Source organism: Haplochromis burtoni, unplaced genomic scaffold, assembly GCF_018398535.1.
Source record: "Haplochromis burtoni strain Fernald_Lab_line unplaced genomic scaffold, NCSU_Asbu1 Contig_30, whole genome shotgun sequence".
Lineage (NCBI taxonomy): Eukaryota > Metazoa > Chordata > Actinopteri > Cichliformes > Cichlidae > Haplochromis > Haplochromis burtoni.
The window spans coordinates 786790-804060 of record NW_024582391.1 but is presented as its reverse complement, the minus strand read 5'-3'; the positions used below and the strand labels follow the sequence as shown (position 1 = coordinate 804060).

Below are 17271 nucleotides of genomic sequence, written 5' to 3'. Positions count from 1 at the left end.
TCATTGTTTACTACTGTTTGCATAGCGAGGAACTCTGCAGCCAAGCTGTCCAGGTCACCCCAGCAGAAAGAACATGTAAAACCACCGTCTCGAGGTCTTGAATTGAAAAAATTAAGCTGTTCACATCCAAAGCGTCGTCTCCCTAAAGTCTTCCCTTGAAGACTTTTGTGTCGACACACAACGCGCCCTGTAGGGTATGTGTTGTGTTAATATTCTTCCCTAGCCTTGAAGAAATAAACTGGCAAAAGTGTCCTTCCCCAGAGCCCAACATCAACCCAACAAACCTGCACATGTTTGCCTGGGAGAAACTTTCTTTTTCTCCCCACTGCCACGGTGTCTAAAAGGATTTTAAGAGGATTTGCCGCACCCGTTTAGTTCCAGAAAGCACTCGCTTGTGGAATTTCTTGAAAGTCAGCTGTGCCGTCTGCCAGGCTCGAGAAACGTTTTATTTTCATTGGCGTTGAAGGACAAAGGCGTTAATATAATATTCATGCGTGCGTGAATAAACATGTGGCCAGGCGTGTGTTCATGGATATATAATGTGTTACATGTTGCGTAACCTTAATGCAAAGCCCTCCGGCTCTTATACGCTCTCACTCACATTTGAGTCAGTCTTCTTGCCAAACACTGATTGCACGGGCAGTGGTTGACTACACTGCAGATGTGACACGTAATGTGGGGGTGGTTGCCAGCTGTAGCCTGAGGGTAGAGCAAACGTTGTGGTGGTATGCCAAATTATGTTGTGCCAGCTCAGGCTGTTCTCTTTCTTCAGAATTCCCTTTAGCTACCTGTTGCAGAACACAGCTTTGATGCATAGATGTTTTCTGTGTATCATTAACCCTCATCCAGACTTTAGAAAAGAGTCAGAAAACCTAGTCATGGTTCATAACCCTTAACTAAGTTTACTGCCTAACCCTAACCCGAAACAGGACTGTGGTGACTTGGTTGTTGTTGGTAACCACTCTGAGAAGAATCTCAGAGTTGTTGCATCCAGTTGCACGTGTATATTTTTAGATAAGGTCAAACTTGACATGCATAGATGAGAACAAGTGCAGCCAGTGGAAGTCTGCCTGACTGTATATAAAAGATGGACATAGCTCCAGTTTGTCGAGTTCTGTATTTTTGGCCGCTGCCGTCTGACTACATGACTGATATCATATGATAACTTGTCAGTTGCACCATTTGGCATCCATTCTGATCTAAATAGGATGGTAATTTACACAGTCAGCATTGGTTTGTTTTAAATAAGACTTGAAACTAGCCTTAAGAGAAGCAGCTTGTTAGGAAACTGTCTTCTTTGTATACTTCTCTTTGTAACCAGAGTGCAGTACATGCTTCCTGCTGGCCAATAGAAAAAGCACAGGTCTAAAGGGGAATTTGTTGTTCAGTGACGGTAGCCCACTGTGGCCCACTCTTGCTTGTGCTATTGTTGGTCAGTCAGAGTGAAGTTCACACAGAGCAAAGTGAAACCAAGTGTTAAAAACAACAAAAAGTGAACTATCTGTGCTATCTGCTATATTTTTAATCTTTAGTGTTCACTGTTTCCCAGTGAACTTTTCTGTTGTTCTGCTCTTTGTTCCCGCCCACTTGTCAAACAGTCAGCATTTGGCGTCCAGCCACACACAGTTGGGATTCTGGAGGACTGCATAGAAGCACATCTCTGGTGGGTGAAAGCCCTTCTATGCTCTCTAATAGAAACATGCACAGTATGCAGCATGAAGCGCTTCTCCACTGGCGTCATGTTTCAGACCCTAGACCTGAAACCCACGGGAACTAAAGCTAACCTGTTTCAGACTGAAGCTAACCTGAGAAGCTCTTTTAAGAGTCAGCATCATATAACTCAGGAGGACGGGGTATAGCATCAAGTTTTTAAAGCTGTGCTACATCAGGAACCTAACCCAAGTGCCCAATTACTGGTCATAGTATTGCCTCTACTTAAAAGCAGTGGGTCATCTTCATGGTAGCAAAGACTTTTGTGTTTTGAAAGACATCTTACAACAACTAATGTCTAGCAGTGAGTGAAAGGAACAGTAAGAGACGTCCCCTTTTTCTTTTTGAAAAATGAATTTGGGAACACAAAGAAGTGACAACACTTAAATACAATGATTTTGACAGTGAAACGAAGGAATCCATGGCTGGCCACCTATTCAGGATACTGTATTAATTCAAAAGAGTGGAACAAATGAGTGAGGGCTTGCAGAAGGCCTTCGAGCTGGACTGAGCTGGTAACTCCAGAATGCGTCTAAATGAAATATTTAAACGCACCAGAACCACATGGTTCTGTATTCCTCTCAGACCTTTCCGTCTTCACGTAAATGTACTAAGGGATATAAGAGGGAGACTGACAAGGCCCGAATCTGAGTGCAGAACCACATACAACAGATTCTCTTGCAGTAACAGCCTGCACCGTCCTCCATCCCTCCCACACTCACGTGTCTGGGAACTCACTTTAACAATCACAGCAGAAATGAGGCATCGGGCCACTGTCTGCTTGGCATTAAAGAGCTATTTATCTTCCAGCGAGGACTTTCATTTTCCGTTCCTTCATTTAACCTTTATTTATCGAGGGAAATCAAACGAGAATGTATTCTGCCGAGATATCTCGCCTTATATTCGCTTCGCTCCTCTTACTCAGTGCTCAGAGACTCGGTACCATCGCAGGCTCGGGTTGAGAGCTAGCCGCCTTGCTCAACAGCACATTCACGGTCGCAGTTTAGGGAATGGGGGTATCCTTAACAGTTTAAGGATTTAAACATAGTAGCCTTCTTGTCTCAATTTAAGGAGCTGCACAAGAGGGTTGCAGAAGAACATACAGCCTTTCCTTCGAATATGTGAGAAAAGCAACTGAAAGTAACTGAACTGACTCTATATTTTTAATAAAATGTCACGAAATATATGATTTCTATAACCCTGTACAAAAGGGCTTGTGCACTGCAGTGTTTTCTCATCATTTTATATTCAAATAGCAATATTTTTTAATCAGTTGTGCTGTGGTAACAATAGCAGTTGCTCTGGTTATCTTTAGGGAGTGTGTTTTTATAAAGGGTGGAGCCTAAACACAACCATAAATATAATAATAATAAAACAGAAATATGAAGAAACAAGAGAAATAAGACTTGTTGTCTTTTCACTGAACTCTCTTCTCTCCTCATAGATTTTCTATACAGTCCCTGAACTCAAGGTTACATCAGCTTCTAGGAACATAATTGTTCATATTCATTATTAATCAATCAGCAGGAAGTTGTTCTTGAATCCTATCCGCCGTGCTCGAGTTACAGGAAAATGTCTTTGCCTTATTGCAGCCTGCACAGTGAAGTGAGAAAGTGCTAGAATAATTCTGACACCCATTTTACCAAGTGGAATGATTACCCCACTGTTCAGGCCTTGATTGGCCACTTAATCTCCACTCGCCGTCACAACGCACTGCGGTGTTGCCAAGTCAACTGAGCCCGAGATTTGTGTGCAGCCGCGGGAAGGCTGGGAGTCAGCAGGTCCGCGTACGGGAAGGACAGTAGGGAGGTCAGTGGTCAGGATGCTGCGCTCTGCCACCTCGGATTAAGCTCCATTTGAATAGAGGAATCTGTTTAGTGGCAGGAGCGGCTGAAAATTTGGGTTAATGGATGAGCTGAGGCATGAAAAGCCTGCAGCTTTTCAAAAATTAAGTTCTTCTCTCTTTTGACTGCAAATAGCGTAACAGGATATTTTAATTGCTCGTCGCATTAGCCGAGATCAAATGTGACTGCAGTTTGTCTTTTATTTTCTTGCTTTTCAGCTTGATTTGATTTAGTTATCTGTAAGTGTGGAGCACCACAGATAGGGAAGGATACAGACTGGTCAAGTGGAGTCATTTCCCCAGTGGAGCCTCCCCCACGGCAAATTGAATATGATTTCAGACACGTGAAGGTGACCCCTGTCAGCCGTTGAGCCTCTCGCAGATTGTTTTCTTTGTCTAATCTCTCCCACTTCTAATCTGTCTCAATATAAACAGCTGTGACAGGCTGATCATTAATTAATATTGCCACAACAAATTAGCGACAGCGATCGCCCGGCCAAACACCCCGTCTAAGATAGAAATCCACCGATTTGTGCAGAGAGGAGGGGGGGAGAGGGAGAAGGTGTGAACAACACATTAGAGAGGAGTTGATTAACAGCTTTGGGGACCTTGCAGATAGTGTTACTGCCTCAGCATGTGGACAGCGTAGTGACAGCCACAGCAGCAGACTGTACTCGCTCTGTGATTATCGCCACAAGTGGCACAGTGCAAACAGCCTGATAAAACATCTGCATTTATCACTACCTACTGATTCAGATTAGATGTCTTTCACAGTTGCAGGGTGTTTATTCGAGAAAGTGTAGAAGCGTCATCAGGCGTCGTCCAGCAAATGTTTCGTTTGAGTTTATCAAAATGAACTAATCTGCAGTATGAAGGCTCAGACAAAGGGTGAAAAATACCAGCTTAATGTCATTTGTTTATTCGAGTTTTTGGTGATTTTATTTTTGCTGTACTTTAAAGACAAGCAAACATTATTTTATCATAAAAATAACTCATTTATGATCTTTATGATGATATTTAGCCAGTGCAGAAAAACAGATGAGTGAGTTTTCAACAGGACGATGGCCGTCCACAAGGCAATACCAATATTTTCTGATATATTGGACTATTGTCCATATCACGTTAGTTGCAGCTATTTCAAAATGTGGTAAAAATAACAAGTGGACTGCTTCTATCTAATCCAATGCTTCTCTTGTTTTGCTGCTACTTCTGCTCCCTTTTGGAGTCGTCACACTGCCTCAGCTGCCTCAGCCTAGCTTCCTTCTATCTTCCGTCCTCTCCACATGTCCAAACCATCTCATCGTTGCCTCTCTAGCTTTGTCTGCAAACTGCTCATCCTGAGCTTGTCCCTCTGATTTACTCATTTCTAATCCTGTCCGTCCAAGTCGATCCAAATTAAAAAATCTTAGCATCTTTAACTCTTCCACCTCCAGCAAGAAAACGAAAGAGGTCATAGAGGTTTAAAGGAGAAGTAAATAGAAGAAATGATGAAGCTAGTACCCAGACTGTTACGTTCATCTGAGTTTCCTAATTTAGCTTTAAACTATGTGCTCATTGTGACTCTGTGCACACAGTTTTGTCATGTAGTGATGGCTCATAAGGCAGTTTTAAGATTTTACCTCTATTGTCAGAGCTGAATGCATGATACCATGCAGCTATCGTGGGCTTTGAATGTCATGCTAGTTTAGGGTTTTTTTGATTTCCTTGAAATCTCCTTTTTCCAGGGTGGAATGATTGTACAACATCTTTAACAACTTTGTGCACACGTTTGATATTACTTTGGATTTTCTCTAATTCACAAAGGGTTAAAAGTACACATGCACCCCCTACACCTTCCCCTTCTTAGATCTTCACTGAGTTGTGAAATGTATGTGAATAATATGTATGTTGTATACCTTTGATTAAAGAAAATCCCAAATAAATTCAAACTTGTGGACCAAATTCTTGTTTTTTAAAGTCGTTAAAGATGTTTCCTGTATAATCATTCCACCTGGGAAAAACAACAATTTAAAGAAATAATTAAAAGCCTAAATTACCACAATCTTCATGCACATGAGGAGTGTGTTAACTTCAGACTTCTCTAAGGATTTGCTTTTATGCACGTCTTGAGGCTGCAATCGAAAAGCCTATTCAGATGCCAAACGACCCATTTTATTAAATGTGCAAATCCTGATGATATTTGAAATAATATGACGAAAAAGTAACAGTACTCGTAGAATCACCATCATTAGACTGACGGAGAGACATTTTTTACAAAATAAAAGTTTAAGAAAGTTTTAAACTGATCTCTGAACATCGAGAAACTACAGAATAGAAAGAAGCTTAAATTTAAAGGAGTCCAGTCACGTAGACCAGTGTTTCCCAACCACTGTCCCATGGCACATAGGTGTGCCGTGAGAAATGATCAGGTGTGCCGTGGAAGATTATCTGGACCTGATTAGCACTCTCAGCGATCTGCGTAAGTAACGAGCAGAACAATTACATTCTCTTCCACTAGAGGGCAGTACAACTACCTGCTCTAACTAAATGGGTTGCCAACTGCCAGTAAAACAGAAGAAGAAATTACATAATAGTCATGCTATGAGACAACACGTAATAGCTACAGATAAATATCTGAAAAGAAAAAAGAAGTCAGTCTGAGCTGAGTACTGAGTCTAACCCAGGTAAAGGTCCTAGCAAGAGTAGTGGTCAGAAGAAAGCAAAAAAGGTACACTGGGGACAAACTGAGTCAATTCCACTATATCTGGTGCGCAGGGAAAAATTATCAGTGCGGTTTTTGTGACATTTTTGTTTGGTGTTGTGCCGTGTGATTTTTCTAATGTGAAATATGTGCCGTGGCTCCAAAAGGTTGGGAAACACTGTCTTAGACTACCATGGACGGGATACCTCAGAAATTCCACAGACAACAGAATAAAACCTTTTCTATTCTACTCTACTGAAACATTTATAGAAGAGAAAACTTGCTAGATGCTGTTACTGTTACTGTTTTCTAGAACCTCACAGATAACTGTAAGTCTTTAAAAACACATTTTAAAGACACCTCATGAAGAGTTCTGGTTACAGAGGATCAAGTATTGTTTGTCTCTGTTGCTCTTATTATTTTGCTCACACATAAAGCATTAATTTCTGTTGTATGTATCATTAGAAATCATTTCTTTTAAACTCTACATATGTAGATCATATGACAATAACCTGAGTATAATACTGTCAGGGCATAAACTATGCACATTGCCATGAACTCCATGGAGCAGTAGTTCTTGCTGTGTTTTAAACCAAATTTGAGCTTAAACTGCTGTAAAGCAGATCTGACCCTATGCACTTCCACAAGGTGTCTCATTACAATTTGTCATATGAGTGCAAAAAGCTGCTTTCTGCTTTTAGACTGTCTGCGTGCCCTTTTACCAACCACTTAGCTCATCATTTGGTATTTAAAGAAAAAGCAGCAAGGGAGAGTGGAGATTTGTGTGTGAAATTACCAAACAATAATGTTCCCCCATCTGAATGTGAGCCCCTGTACGTGGAAAGGTTAGAATCATCCCAATCTGCCTAATATGTATGCAAAATATGACCTATGAGGCTGCAGGCTGTTCAATCTAATGTACCGCGTCAGCATGCAGCTTTGAGGGAAAATCCCTTAGCAGGGAAGAATTGAAATGGGGTTGGTCGGGTCAAGTCACCTCGCACATACAGTAAAACACCCCTGTAATCTATTCCAAAGAAGCGTGGCGCTGCTGTGTGCACCTCCGCTTGCCCTACAGTATCCTGAGTCGCTGCTACCAAGTCTTCATTCTTTTTGACAATCCTCCAGTCCTCGCTTTCCTCCATTCTCCCTCCTCCTTTTCCCTGCACAGCCCATAGCTGTGAGCCAGAGCACGGCTATAATCATTTCTGAGGAACCTCTCACACTTCATTAAAAGCATAATCAAGTTCATTACAATTTCATAGGCGTTCAGGTAGCAAATGGCTTCTGATAAATCACGACTATTGGTCCTGTGTGGCTGGCATGTGTAGGTTTATCTCTGGTTCTCAGGCAGGGGGAGGTGGGTAGAGGAGGGAGGAGGTGAGGGGTCTGTATGTCTGGCCTTTAAATGACCTTCCAGCTTGGAGCAGTGGACCGTTCTGTCATACGCGCTGAACGGCAACACGTGAACGGCCAACATTAGCATGCATCGCAGCTGGGAGATGTAATTTCTCATGAAGCCGGTGGGGTAACGTACAGTGAGGAGATCAACAGATGCAGCATCAAAGGATCGTGTGAAAACTCCCCGACACTGAGTGATTCATGTCAATCTGAGCTGGCGTGGATGGTGATGTGTGACATCTAATAATCTACAGTATACTAACTTCCACGTCCTCGGGCCTCGGCCATAATCAGAGTGACTGTGCATTAGCAGGTTTAGCTGGGACGGTGCGCTCATTATTTTAAGACCCAGAGGCTGTGTAGTGAGGATGTTTCTGATTGGTTACAAACATCACTACTATTCCTAACATGTGTATTGCAGAAATCACCAGGACATCTTTGTCTTACTCAGTACCCACTTGTGCACTTACTTTATTAGTTGTTTCTCGAAAACAAGATGGCGAACAATAACACTGCAAATACATTGTTGTGAACACGGGGACTCGAGAACAGCTGTTGTTGTTTTTTCTGAGGCGCTTGCTCTCAGCTCGTTCTCAGGGTAAAGCTAAGCAGTGGAAGAACTGCTAAACTGCTGCTGTAAATACAGTGTTCAGACTTGACCCTTCCTTCTTGACTCAAAGAGCCGTGATGGTCGAGCAAGCTAGAGGAGTGAATGAGGAGAGGGAGGGAAAAAGCGATGAATCATTGTTGTAGAGCACAAATACGCTGTTGCCACCTCGTTCGTATCAGAGACTTGACACTTCTTATAGTCCAATCTGTCTGTGATCTATTTTTACTTTCTGCTGGGAAAAATGTTGCACCACATTTATGTGAGAACGTTACTGATTTTGCAAATAAAATGCACAGTTTCTAAAATATTATGCTTTATTCCATGTTAAACTACCTAAACGTATAGGAGCAGAGTGTAGCTGCTGCTGTAAAATTGTTACGTTTATTTTTTCTTGTGTAAATCATTAAAAAAACATTTAAAATGTGTTAGTTTTCTTTCTTTTTCTTCTTCTTAAAGTTTGAGGTTTGGCCTGTCATGTGATAGTGAGCTCTAGGGAAACAGTTACTTACAGACAAACAAGCAACTGATTATTCGTTGGTACAGGATCATCCTGGAATAATTGTCCTGGAATAATGTCAATTTGAATGTATTTTTATTATTTGAATATAAAGAAGAGAAAAAAGCAGCTCGAACTGGAAGGGAAGTTCAGACAGACTGTGGGATGCAGGATCCAGCACATGTGGGAGAAACCGCCGTTAAACTTTAATAATCTGTAGTACATGCTACAATATCTGTCAGTCTGACACAAATAGAGAATTGAACAAGAGGAAAAAAATATAATCGGAAAAACGCAGGGAGCTGTTTTTTTCACAGAGCTATTAACCCGTTACTATAATCTATTTGCAGCTATGTGTGTCATAGTTTTTAACATCATATCAGCTTACCTTCTGCACCATAATAATCTAGATATTGTCTAGAAAATAGTCTTGAGTGTGACATGTGTGTGTTTGTTCAAATAATAGAATCAGCCCTGGGACCAAAACAAAATGTCCAAAATATTGTTGCTGCAGAAAATGACAGACATCCCTTGACAGTGATTGTCCCTCGTCGACTACTCACACGCCTGGATGGTCACTGGGACCCTCTGGGCCTCCTAAATCTCCGTAGATGTTTTCCCGAGTGGTTTTCCAAACTCTGTTCCATAGTTTACTCGTGGTGTTGCCGTGGTCTGCTTGAGTTTACGGTGGATGCACCTCCTGTTATGTTAACATGCTCAGCTGTGCAATAGATTTTGAATGCTTCGACTCAACAATAAAGTGTAATGAAAATGTAATTAAACAGCAATATAATAATAATAAACACACTATTCGCCAAACTGCAACCTCCAGGGCTAATGATGAAGCCAAAGCAGAAGTGCCAAACATTGCAGTTCCTCTAGTGGCCACTTGAGGCTGCTGTCAAAGGTGAGTCAATCCACATGCACTCCCATTTTAAAACCTCCAACTTTACAGCTTTACAAAGCATCTATGCAACAGGTACAAAGTGGTTTTGGCCTCTATGCACAGTTTTCCTCTTAATAACAACCTTTAAAAAAAGTGTTTATCCTGGACTTTGTATTTGGCTGATTTGTTTGACAGGTGTTCTGGCTTCTGTCAGACCCTGAGTTAATAAACCAGACTCCACTGTGTTTGGGCTGTTGGTGCCTTTCAGAGCATTTTTAAATGAATTATCTGACATGTGTTATAGCTCGCTGTGCGGTACAGACCATCCAAGAAGGCTGTAATCCAGTTTCAGTGAGTGAAATTCTAGCGTTTCATTAATCAGTTGGCAAACAGCGGCTGATTTCTGTGCCTGTGTACCATACCTGTGCAGTTTATGGACGCAACTTCCTGACCATATGATAACTGTCCAATCTACCTTGTCCACTTTTGGTTCCCACAAAACAAGGTACTGGTGGCAGCGACCATCTTTTATGCTGTCCATTGTATTTACATGTTCACATGTCGTCATTCTCTCGCTTAATCCTAAATGGTTCATTATTATGACTATTTGCCTATGATTTTATGCAACATATAAGACCAAAGGTAGGAGTCAGTTAGATTATCTTAGCATAAAGATGGTAAAACAGTTCGAGTGGTTCTGGTCAATGTTTTGATCATCATTTCCAGAGGTCCCCAACCATTTCGATTACTATTGTAAACATATAACTTTGCATTAGTATTAGTCTGCTGCTACACCTTCATAATTAATAAATAAGACCATAAAAGAGTTTGGGAAGAGCATAATTAGTAGAATACTGTGAAAAAGTGTAGAAAGAGTCATGCATTTGTTTTTCTTGACTAAAATTGTGTGCGGGGAGGGAGCAAAAGCAAAACATCTGTTACCTGTGCCCTGCTCTTTGGGACTGTAATGTGCCTCTCATGGGGAAGACAAAATAGGAGAGGCTGGAATGAGGTATGACAATGCGTGTATGTGGTGAAGGAGGGGTAAAAACCGAGCTGGCAGGGGAAAGGATGAGAGGGAGGCAGGGGGGGTGTGGGAGGTGAGAATGGATGGAGTGCAGTGGGGGGAAAGAGAGAAAAACCTCAGCGGAACAAAAGACCTTCAGGATTAATTAGGCGTCAGATTGGTTGCAGGGCACAGTGGGGGGAGAAAGGGAGAGATGGGGGGGGAGAAAGAAAGAGTTTAGCATTCTGGGAAGACCTCATGTCCTCAGACCTCATATTTCAGCCTGTCTGCCCACGAGTATACAACAGCCAGCTAGTTAAGGCCTGCGCTGTGCCTGGAACCACTGTCCACTGAGTTATGGATGGAGCCCCTGCTCCATCTTCATGTATTTTTATGTTATCCCCCTGGGCAATAAGAGGAAACACAGAGGTCATATATGTTCCTCATAATGTTTACATGATGGGTTGCACAGCCCCGTGTTAGAATGTGTGGATATTTTAAATGTAACCAGGTGTGCATGTGTGCGCGTGTGAAATTGCAGGGGGAAAGGTGAAGCATTATTCACTCCCTATAGCAGCATTTCTTTCTGCCCCTTTGCGATAGCTGAGCCCTGCCAGATTAGCAAAGTATGAATACGCAAAATAAAGGCGGCTGAACTCTTACTGAACTTCATACTTTCTCTGCTATCATCAAATGGCTCTTTTCTTCCTCCCTTTTTTCATAACAATTGCTTTTAGAAATGCTGAACTGCTGATTCGAGTCACAGACGTCACCTCTAAATTTGTGAGGCGGCCTGTTAATACCAGCTTCCATTGTCATTGTCACAGAGGGATGTTTCGGGGGCGACCTTTGATGGCACTTCCTCCCCTCCGATACAGGAAGCGCTGAACTCTGCATACAGATGACAGACAGGGTTGCCGTGAGTCATAACATCTTTGCCCGATTCATCTCCCCGTAAAGCACTTAGCAGATCAAATACGAGCCATTCTGGAGGCTAGAGCAAATCATGCCCTTACAACATTTGTACCAATCATTCGCACTATCACAGAGGTGGATTGTACAGCTTCAACATATCTCAGCGGTGTGAACTTTCGAACAAAGTCTTCTGGCTAGATGGGCTGATCAGCCATTCGATTGGCTGCACAGTAGAGTGATAAAGCTTTGACAGATTGCGTTATACAGAAACAAAATCCATGGCTCACAGCATGAATAGTTATCATATACTTTAGTCAGGAGCTGAAAGGGAAAGTTTAAAGCTTTTAGTCTGAGAAAAACTTTGCCTTTGCTGCACTTATCCATCACATTGGCTAAAAAAGGATGAAAAACTAATAGCACTCGCATACTTGTCCTCAAGTTGCATAAAACTTTAAGAAAGCGCACACTCTGACTTTTAATACTTTCCTACCCTTTAGCACCTGGTAGTACGTCAGCAGGTACATAACAAATCCATTCTCGTTGCCCTGTCTCTTTTCTCTGCATCCTGGCTGTATTTCAGGGCCTCTATTGCAGGATGATGAACACGCACCACTCCTGCTGATGGAGAAATGAAACGCCACGGTTGCCGGCAGACGCATATGGTTTGACTCGGAGAGCTTTTAGCACAAAAGCGATAAACAAAAAAATGGCTTAGCTTAAAGCAGCGGTGCCATATGATGTGACATCGTTCTTTTTGAGAATGATTCACCTCAGCTCACATGCTTGAAGAGACATGCATGCTGACAGCTTCCTGCATCTTGCTTTATCACCTTTATTATCACTTTTCTGCACTCCCTCCTGCTTTAAGAATTGTAAAATATTATTACTTCTCTTTTTATCATCAATGATGAGTTCTGGACACATTTTTTAGAACCCTTTAAGAAAAAGTAGTAATACCACAATATGAAAAAAACCCACTACACCATCCATCCTCTTCCGTTTATCGTTATCAGGGTTGCAGATGGAGTCTCTGCCAGCTACTATATACCAAGAGGCGTTATTGTGCAGAAAAATGTTATATGGGTCAGAATTAATACAGATATTTAAGGCTGAGATCATTTGAAATATTAAATTCTGTTAGATCTACAGTAATGCATCATATTTAGTAGCATAAGTCTGTAGTCTGGCTGTCCTGTGGAGATCGCTTCAAATATATATTTGTAATGAGCTCAGAACAATGGGCCTAAGCATTAAAAAAGAAAAGAAAGAAAAAAGGCTGCCGACCTCTTAACTTGTCCAGCTCAAGCCATTGCTAACAGGACGTGGACTCGTCCGTGAAACTGAGAGACGCTACAGATGGCAGTGGATTCAGAGGCAAGCTTCAAGAAACAATAGCCAGCTGTGGCCACAAGATGGCAGTAATTTGAAGAATAGCGCAACAGGCACTAAGAAAAGCTTCAGTGACATAACAACACTGAAATACAAAGAGAGGGATCGGTTTAATTTTAGTTTATATTGATGTCGATATTTATTTCACTGGAGAAGCAATGATCGCCTCGTTTGCCCGGCAGAATCTTGCTGGTAGCCGTACACCAGACAGGCTGCAACAGCGAACTTGTTAAAAACAGTAAAAGCACCGACACAAAGGGAGAAAAATGGATAAAAGGGAAATAATATGAAGGATTGGATGGATTTTAGCATAGAATTTTGCTTGTGCTTGAACACTCCTGCACATTGTTCCAAATAAAATAATATGTGTTACACCGTTGCTATCTCAGCTACACTGGCTTCCTATCGAATTCAGAGTCCATTTTAAGATCCTGGTCTTGACTTATAGAGCTTTGCATGGACTGGCACCAGCCTACATCTCTGGTATGCTACAGCCCATTGCCCTAGCAGGTCCCTGAGGTCATCTGAGCAGGGATTACTTGTTATGAAACTAACTAAGATGAGAACTAAGGGTGACAGAGCTTGTGCCACTGTGGCCCTGTGGATTTTCATGGCATATTCTGCACCATTTGTTTGAAGCCAGCTCACCTTCTGCAACCACTTTTCTGAGAATACGCGCTTCTTTTGTGGTTCGGACTCCTTCTGACATTTCTTTGGAGGTGGAGGAACACCAAAGTAACTGCTTAAAGGAGCTTTCTTCTTCAACATCTTTAAGAGCTCTAAACAAATGTCTGTTCTCCTCCAGAGAATCGTATGTACGCAAACACGCGTTGCAACTTCTTATCTGGTGCACGTCTTTTATTTTGACAGCGAATGCGTACCTGCAGACCACTTATGTGCACCCCTGTATGTAAATAAAAAGAAAACTATTTATTTATTTAAAATATAGTGTAGGACAATGTTTTAGCAGTGCTCAGAGCCTTTCACTGTAGAGTTTAAAAAGAAGCAACGTTATTAATAAAGTTGTCACATGCTACAACATAGAAATAGAAATCTGTTTTTCCTAAGAAATAGTAAAGCTACTGCACTTGGTTAGAAACACAGCACAAGAGCCACCCGGCACATCTCATTATGTTATGTTGTAGTAATAAATACATGTCAGAGAATTGCAACAGAGACCAACACAGCAACATGACTTGTTTATCTGAGAAAAGCTCATTCTGACTGTTAAATATATTCTAATGTGATAATTTAACCAATATGGGCATAAAAAAAATGAAAAATACCTTCAAAAAATTAAAATGTTTCTCTTTTTTTGTGTTTCAGTGATGCCCTCTACTGTGTTATATTTCCTCTAACTTTTAATAGACATTTTACATTTTCCCCCACTATTGCTTTGCTGTCATCCAGGGACACGTATACATGCACTATACATCCTCTGCACCCCTTACTCGTTTCTCCCACCTTCTTTCTCGTTTTGCTTCCCTTACAAGAACCCCCGTGTCAAGCACCATCTCCTCTGAACCACTTTATAGAAACACAGTTACAGCTTTGGCTTGTTTAGATGTGGCAGCTACTTCCCACAAAGAGCCCGACTCTCCAGCATAGCTGACATTCGGTGCTTTCTCTCAGTACTGTTAACATAACCGCCGGTTGAGCTTGAAGCTTTTACGTTTTGTGAAGGTAGAGAAACGGTGATCTCGCCGTCTAAAGGTGAAACGCTCATTTGACTCCATTTCTTTTCATGCTCAAGCTTCACCTTGACTCCCTTACACATCAACAACACGAGTTGCATAAGCTGCAGGGAGGACAAAGAGCATTTAAATCGAGGAATAAAGAAAATAGCTTGTTAACTCTCCTGTGCAGCATCTGGAAGCTTGACACGCATTCATTAGAAAGAGTGTCTAATGCATCAGAGTTCAGAGCGGTAGTGTGTAATTTAACACTTTCAAAAGGAAGCATAGGCTTAAAAGTAAAACACACACAATAGGTATAGCACTTCAATGTTCTTTGCTGTTTTTTTCCTCCTCAGTTCGATATTGACTCTCCTTTCAGTCTATTGTCATGCCTTTCCCGCTCTCTCTGTTGGCCTTCTGCAGGAGCTTATGAACGCTGTGTATGCACACGACTCGTGTGTGTCTGTGTGTGTGCGTGTGCATGCACTTGAAAGGTCTGGTGGAAAGGAAAGAAAAGGTGACAAAAGAGAGCATGTGCATTTGTTACAGTCTATCTGGTGTTCTGCTTACTCTGCAAACGCCACCTGATGGATTTTTAGTAAATGTTAAAAGAGCAGGGGCCACAGACTGATTTCTGTGGCACGCTCAAAAGGCTTTCTCATGCGGTTATTTGCATTCATTTCATCCGCAGGCAGTGAAGTGCATATTATATTGTGTCGCCCGAGCTCTGTGTATGTGTGTGTGCGCGAACATAGCGCTTGGCGGTGAGAAGGATCATGCACTGTTTAAGCCTCTTCTGTCAGAGGATGTTTGTTAGAACCCACATTCATCAGTGCAGAAAAGAGCAGCGCTGTTTTCTCCAAAGGGCAGGTGTAAACATATAGCCACTGTCTCGAGGATAAACATACTGTATCACTGCTGGGTGAAAACCTCACATCTCTGAAATGTCAGCTGAACAGCTCTGTTTGACATACATGCATTCAGTCTGCTGAAAGTAGGTCCTCCACAGAGGAATGGTTCAGTCCCTGCTGAAACGGACAATCAGTGAATTTTTGTTTGATGTGCTCTCACACTATGCACCAGACAGCGCACAGGGTCGCCGTGCACAACCCTGCACTCAGAGGGAAGCTGACCAGCTCGGATCTAAGGACAGTCTCAAAGGTTTTCAATGGTTTATGTATTTATTTTGTGTCAGTCACAATCTTGATCAATGTTTTAGACCAACATTTACTTTTATCTGGGCCTCTTCTCACATTATGTATAAACCTTGCATTCTTCTAGAAAAATTAGTTCACCTCTGTGTTTTAAATTTCTTGTCCTATTTCTACAGAAATCTTTAAGAGAGCCACAGCTTTTATATAACTTCAGCATGATGGGTTCAAGCTGTTTAATAGAAATTGTGTTAAACGTGTAATTAATAGAAGAAAAAAACTACTATGGGGGAAATAAAATCTAAGCAAAACCATGTCCGGCAAAAAGAAAATAGGCCTTGCATGACATGTTCGTTTGTTTTTATCCTCATTTGTAATCTAATTCAGCGGTCCCCAACCTTTTTTGCGCCACGGACCGGTTTATGCCCGACAATATTTTCATGGACCGGCCTTTAAGGTGTCAACAAAACAAAATAAAACTAGTACCGGTACCGAAAAAAAGAAAATTGATTCATAACACACGTGAAAAGACCCAGGAAAACCGAGTAAACGATAAAAACGATAACAAAATAACGCTGAAAACCGATAAAAACCCTGAAAACTATACATTTCACACCTGAGCCTCACCTCTCGCGGCCTGGTACCAAACGACTTACGGACCGGTACCGGTCCGAGGCCCAGGGGTTGAGGACCGCTGATCTAATTCATGAAAAATTGGCAAACCAGTCACAAATCCAAATAGTTTAACTAACTCAAAATGGTAAATGGCCTGTATTTGTATAGCGCTTTACTAGTCCCTAAGGATCCCAAAGCACTTTACATATCCAGTCATCCACCCATTCACACACACATTCACACACTGGTGATGGCAGCTACATTGTAGCCACAGCCACCCTGGGGCGCACTGACAGAGGCGAGGCTGCCGGACACTGGCGCCACCGGGCCCTCTGACCACCACCAGTAGGCAACGGGTGAAGTGTCTTGCCCAAGGACACAACGACAAAGGCTGTCCAAGCCGGGGCTCGAACCGGCAACCTTCCGATTACAAGGCGAAACCCCAGTATTCTCTTTTCAGAAACACTGTATGTTACAATTTGTTGTAATTGCTACTTTCAGTACCAATGCACAAAGTGAAACCTTGACGTACCAAATTCGATCAAAAGGTTAGTGTTTATTATAAAAGCGTTCTTTCCTCAACCTCATGCAGGGATTCACACTAACTCTTGAACCCATAGTTTCTGCCACAGTCATAATCAACCATGCTGTATTTCCATCAGTGTTACAGTGTAACCCATCACTCAGTCAGAAAGCATTTTTCAAATACTTCATTTTAAAAACCAGATGAACTAACAAGGACAAACTGTTATTTGACCTCAGACAAAAAAATGGTTTACCATTTATAAGAAGTGGAGATTTACCAGTTACAAACTTAAAGTACAGCGCAAAGTCAGCAAACGTTGCGAGAACACTATCAAATCTCTTTAAGTACTTTCAAAGACCACGTCGTG

General features: G+C 41.8%; 1 protein-coding gene across 3 annotated transcripts in view; it reads left to right on the top strand.

The window, feature by feature from the left end:
- adarb2 (adenosine deaminase RNA specific B2 (inactive)) overlaps positions 1-17271 on the top strand; it is a 211742-nt gene that overhangs the window by 137838 nt on the left and 56633 nt on the right. The window lies entirely within an intron of this gene.